At 36.2% G+C, this 5807-nt stretch overlaps 1 pseudogene; it reads left to right on the top strand.

The window, feature by feature from the left end:
* The first annotated feature begins 3328 nt into the window (after positions 1 to 3328).
* Positions 3329 to 4280, top strand: LOC115306169 (annotated as a pseudogene).
* Positions 4281 to 5807: the final 1527 nt, after the last annotated feature.

Here is a 5807-nt window from a genome sequence, read left to right as displayed (position 1 = left end):
TAATAATAAAATGAAAAAACTGAAAAAAAAAACAAATAAAAGGGAGCCTGGATTTCTTGTGAGTTTTAAATTTTGCTAGGGGTTAGCAAATTTTATACTACAGTAGGAATCTCTAAACAAATAATTTATTTGTTTAAACAAAATTTACTATGAGCTTTTTATGTCTAACAGTGTTGGACTTTCCTTACTGTGATATGTGAAGGTCATAATTCCAATCATAAAGATACTTAAAATCAAATTGCATTAGGAAAACTATAGTTATCAGTTGGAAGACTATGAAATCATATATTGTAAATGCCATCTACTGGGGGATAAAGTACATTCTGTGGGGATTTAATGACCTGAGGAATTCTTAAATATGAAACAGCATGAGAAGTCTTTATAGAATGTTGGATATAGTCTGGCTTTTAATCAATGAATTTAATCACCACTAGCAGAGATAGCACATGATCACATTTGAGATCCCATCAAAAACTGTACAAATATTTGATGTTGGAATGAATAAGTTGTATGTGGTAGGATTAAGCAACCAATCAGACTAGAGTGGAGAGTGATGATAAAAATATAAAATTAGTTGAAATAAAAGATATTCTCACAGAACAGGACTAGGCACACGGGCACAAGAAATATTAAACTTGAAACAGCTAAAAAAAACCTGAAACAGCTAACAAGATGAATGAACATATACTTGAGTTTGACATTGGTGGTGCAGAGGTGTTACTCGTGGTATGGATGCTTGTGCTGGTAGTGCTTCACGGCTCAGTGACCAAAACAGAAGGGGGAAATGAGTAAAAAAGAGACAAGAGTGAATTCCAAGATATTCTGTGTAATAAAGAAAAGGGAGGAAAGATGGTTGTGTGTGTCTATTAACCTGTAGTATATGTATTTCTGAGTGTTTAAATGAGGTACATTGTATATGGTGGTGGGTCAGAATTTTATGTCTGTCCCAGGTCTTAGTGTGGTGGATGCTGTGTGTTGAGTGACTGTGAGTGTGTGGTATGTTCAGATGCCCCCTCTATTATGCACTATGACTTTCTTTCTCTCCTTCCTTCTGTTCCTTCTTCCCCCTCCTCCTGGTCCTCCTCCTTCTCTTCCTTCTCCTTCTTGACTCATGTCAAGGCAGATTCAGATATTTCATATGTGTATACACACACACACACACACACACATACACACACGCACGCACATATATAAAGCTTAGTATTCTAATCCCCTAAAGTCAGTTTTCTTATTAGGGGCCCTCCTTATGAGGGGCAGACTGACTTCCTCAGCTAAAAAGACGTGCTTTGTGAAACTATTTATACTATACATTCTATGAAAAAATATAGTAAGATATAGTAGATGTTCACTGCCAAGAATATGAGAAGAGGGGACTGAACAAGCATAGGTCTATACATCAATGCATGGAAATGTATATACTGTGATTCATTTGGGATCTGCTCCCCAAAAATATGTTTATATCTATAAAAAGATAACGGTGTTTCCATTGACATGCTTTTAAAACAGAACAGTTTTGGTTGAGGGCAAAAACAGAATGTGTCTTGTCCCAATATTCCCTGTCTCTAGCTTTTTTCCTAGAAAGGAATCCCTCGCCAATCTCTTTAATTTTTCTTCTGGTATCTCAATTTTGTGGCATACATTTAAGTGATATGACTTCACAAAAGATAATGTGTTTTGATTTCATGCTGTTTCAGGTAGATAGAGTTTAGGTCAGTTATATTACCTCCCCTCTTCCCCAATCTCACATTTCTGAATGGAGTTACATCACTGTCTTGTTTCTGCTTGCAATCTTAAAACATTTAAATCTAAGTGTATTCAACCAATCATTTATAATCTCTTCCTACCCTTCTTTGTAGAATAAATACATAAGTGCTAATCTTATTTCCTCTAATTATGCTATTTTTTTGTTGGCTTGTTTGAATATAGTTGAGAGGCAATGTTACATTAGTTTTAGGTGTGCTATACAATGATTCAGCAATTCTATGTGTTATTGTACACTCACTACAAGTGTAGCTACTCTCTGTCACCATACAACACTATTAAAATAAATATCATTGACTGCATTCCCTATGCTGTGCACTTTATTCCTATGACTTACTTATTCCATAACTGGAAGCCTGTATCTCCCCCCTCTACTTCACCCATTTTTCCCATCCCCCAACCCTCTCTGCCATTAGATTTTTCTCTGTATTTATAGGTCTTATTCTGCTTTTTTATTACTTTTTTTGTAGGTTCCATATCAATTATGCCATTTTATTATTTTTTCTATTTTTCTATTATAGTTTATTGTCAAGTTGGTTTCCATATAACACCCAGGGCTCACCCCCACAAGTGCTCTCCTCCATGCCTACCACCCCTCTCTCCTCTCCCCCTCCCCCATCAGCCCTCAGTTTGTTCTCAGTATTCAAGAGTCTCTCATGGTTTGCCTCCCTCCCTCTCCCCAACTATTTTTCCTCCTTCCCCTCCCCATGGTCCTCTGTTAACTTTCTTCTGTTACACTTATGAGTGAAAATTATGCCATTTTTAAGATATTTACTGAAGTAGTGGTACTTACTTTCTAATAAACTGTCTGTTTTCAAATAGACACATTTCAAATTTTATTCAAGAAATTATTTGTTAATGTTTGAAACTATTCTAGCACCAGCTAAGATATAATACAGTATTCACTTTAATAAATTTATCACTCATATTTTGAAAAATTAACATAAATTAATTGTAAAAATGAAGGATGTCAGGATGTTACATGAAGGGTTTTATTTTTTTAATGGTTTGGGGTTTATGTGCATTATTGAAATATCCTATGCTTTATCTCTGTAGGTAAAACTAACAGGAAAAATGACCATGTTTCCAGATGCCTGAATATTTATAGGTATGATGTTGATGTAGAGAAAGTGCAGGAACTTCTTTCAGAGTTTCAATTAAGATGATTGAAAATAAAAGTAGATGCAAGCATAATTAAATAAATTAAGAAATACAGTCCTTACAATAAAAATTTTCTAAACACTGAGATAAAAAAAATTATTTTCTTTAAAGAAATTTCAAGGAAATTTCATTGTCACTTGATCAATGTTGGAGTGTTCTAGGACAAAGGAACTCTAGTAGCTCTTACCGTTTACTAGCAGGTATCTATTGCCCTAACTCCAGGTAGTTATTCAGTTAAATATGGAAACAGTTTAAGGATCAATTCTTTGATAGATAAGGATGTCTAGGATTAGTGCTTCCCCCAGGGGAGTTAGGTTCACTATGCCTTCCTACCTTAAAATCTGTGTTTTTCTTCTAATAGAAATGCTTAGAAGCTCATTTGGGCTGGATCCCAAGAAATACCCTTATGGATATTATAAACAGTAGCTGGTTCCAGCCACCCACTCTCCTTCTAACAGGCATTCCTGGACCGGAGGCTGTACAAATATGGATCTCTATCCTGCTGTGTGTCATGTATTTCATTGCCCTCCTGGGGAACTTCACCATCCTCTTTGTTATGAAAACCACCTCCAGCCTTCATGAGCCTCAATCCATCTTCCTATCTATGCTGGCAACCACAGATGTGGGTCTGTCTTTATCAACTCTGCCTACAGTACTCAGTGTCTTCCTCCTGAACCACAGAGAAATTGAGTTCCACTCTTGTCTGACACAGATGTTCTTCATCCATACCTTCTCCTCTATGGAGTCAGCCATGTTGGCCATGGTCTTTGATCCATTTGTAGCTATTTGCAACCCATTGCACTACACTGTTGTCTTAACCTCACCTCGGATTGTTGGGATGGGGATTGCAGCCATGGTGAGGGTTGTGATGTTGATGGTACCCTTGCCAATCTTGCTCAGGAGATTGTCCTTCTGCAAGGATGTTATTCTATCACACTGTTACTGCTTACCACCCTGACGTTATGAAGCTGGCCTGTGGCCCTGTCAGAGTCAATATCATCTATGGGCTGTCTCTTGTCCTCTGCTCCTTTGGAGTTGACTCTGTGTTCATCATCATTTCATACATCCTTATTTTGAAAACAGTGTGGGGTATTGCTTCAGAAGTTGGTCAGCTCAGGGCACTTAATACTTGTGTTTCCCACATTTTCACTGTCTGCATCTTTTATGTGCCACTCATTGTGCTGGCTCTAATTCACAGGTTTGGTACATTCACATCTCCTCTTCTCCATGTCACCATGGCCAATCTCTTTCTCTTCTTGACCCCTGTCCTTAACCCCTTGGTTTATGGCCTAAAAACCAAACAGATAAGATATGCAGTGCTTAAGGTACTCAGGGGCAGGAGAAACTTGCTGAAGTAGACAAGTATGGCTTAGCGAAAATGACACCCTGACTCTCTTTTCACCTTTCATATGTCTATTTTCCTCTGTGGAATATAGGATCATTTCACGTTTTGTGAGAATGGAGGTATTTTCTTTTTGTCTGCCAAGCGGATGGTATTATTTGGGTTATTGTCTTGGTCTAATTTATTATTTACTATTGTTTTGATCTAATTTATCATCCATAAATGTGCTTCATGAAAGATCTTCTTGAAATAATTTTTATGCCTCTCTTCTACTTAAATACTTGAATTTAAATAATTAAGTCATTTATAATTAGGTATAAAATAAAAGTCAAGTTATTAACATATTTAAGAAAGTTTTCCATTTTCTTATCCCAACCCTTCTCTCCAGCTTCTGACTGGATGATCTGACTACACAATGCCACTTCTCTTCAAACTGGATGATTCAATGTATTTTTATACATATACACCAGCCTTCACAAGACTATAAGTATTTACCAATTGCTTGGCATGAACTTGTAAAACCAATATTAAACAAAAAATTTTCTGGGGCACCTGAGTAGCCCAGTCAGTTGATTGTCTTGACTTTTGGTTTCAGCTTGGATCATGGCCTCATGAGCCCCACATTGGGCTCTGTGCTGGCAGCCCAAAAACTGCTTAGGATTCTCTCTTGCTCATGATCTCTGTCTCTCAAAATAAATAAATAAACTTAATTTTTTTCTGTTATGAGTTTTTCCAACATTTTAGTAGAATTGTCACTTCTCTTTTCCTCTTGATATAACCCATTAATAATTTTGTTATAACGCAGTACAATTTTACTTACTTCTTCATGTCTGTCATCCCCAGTTAAGAATTGTTGTGGGAAAGCATTGTGTTGCTTTATTCTAAAACTCTGGTATTTTCAGTTACATAGTAAATCTCAACAGTTTTCTATAATATATGAATAAATATCTGTGGACATGAATAATTACACTTGGCAATCATGTCTCTTACCTGCCCTTAACTACTGTTTAATTACCCTCTTTTCTAAACAGTCAGGGACCATGTCTGTTGTCTTTGACATTGCATCTTCAGTACATTATGGACTATCTATAATATTGTATAAAATGAATGGATATTAATTGATAAATTAGTAAATATATCAATTAGAGATGTCATTGGTAATTTGTTGTACCTATAGAAGTACGATATTTACACATTAAAATATAATTATAAAAGTGAGCAAAGTCTTTAAAATAATGTATTATTGAAAGAAGAAAGAAAATTGAATTATTGAATGCTTACCTCAAGGTCCAAAATTTTAATTACATTCTCCAAATTAGCTTCATTTAAACCAAATGAGGCAAATTTTATTAGCTCCATTTTAAAGTAGAGGAGACAGTTAAATACTAAATAGGAGCACCTGTGTAGGTCAGTTGGTTAGGCATTCGACTTTGGCTCAGGTCATGACCTCATGGCTTGTGGGTTCAAGCCCCACGGAGGGCTTTGTGCTAACTGTTCAGAACCTGGAGCCTGCTTCAGATTCTGTGTCCCCCTCTCTCTGTGT

The sequence above is a fragment of the Suricata suricatta genome, chromosome 11, assembly GCF_006229205.1.
Source record: "Suricata suricatta isolate VVHF042 chromosome 11, meerkat_22Aug2017_6uvM2_HiC, whole genome shotgun sequence".
NCBI classification, from domain to species: Eukaryota; Metazoa; Chordata; class Mammalia; order Carnivora; family Herpestidae; genus Suricata; species Suricata suricatta.
The sequence above is the reverse complement of the archived record's forward strand: the minus strand, read 5'-3'. Positions and strand labels throughout refer to the sequence as shown.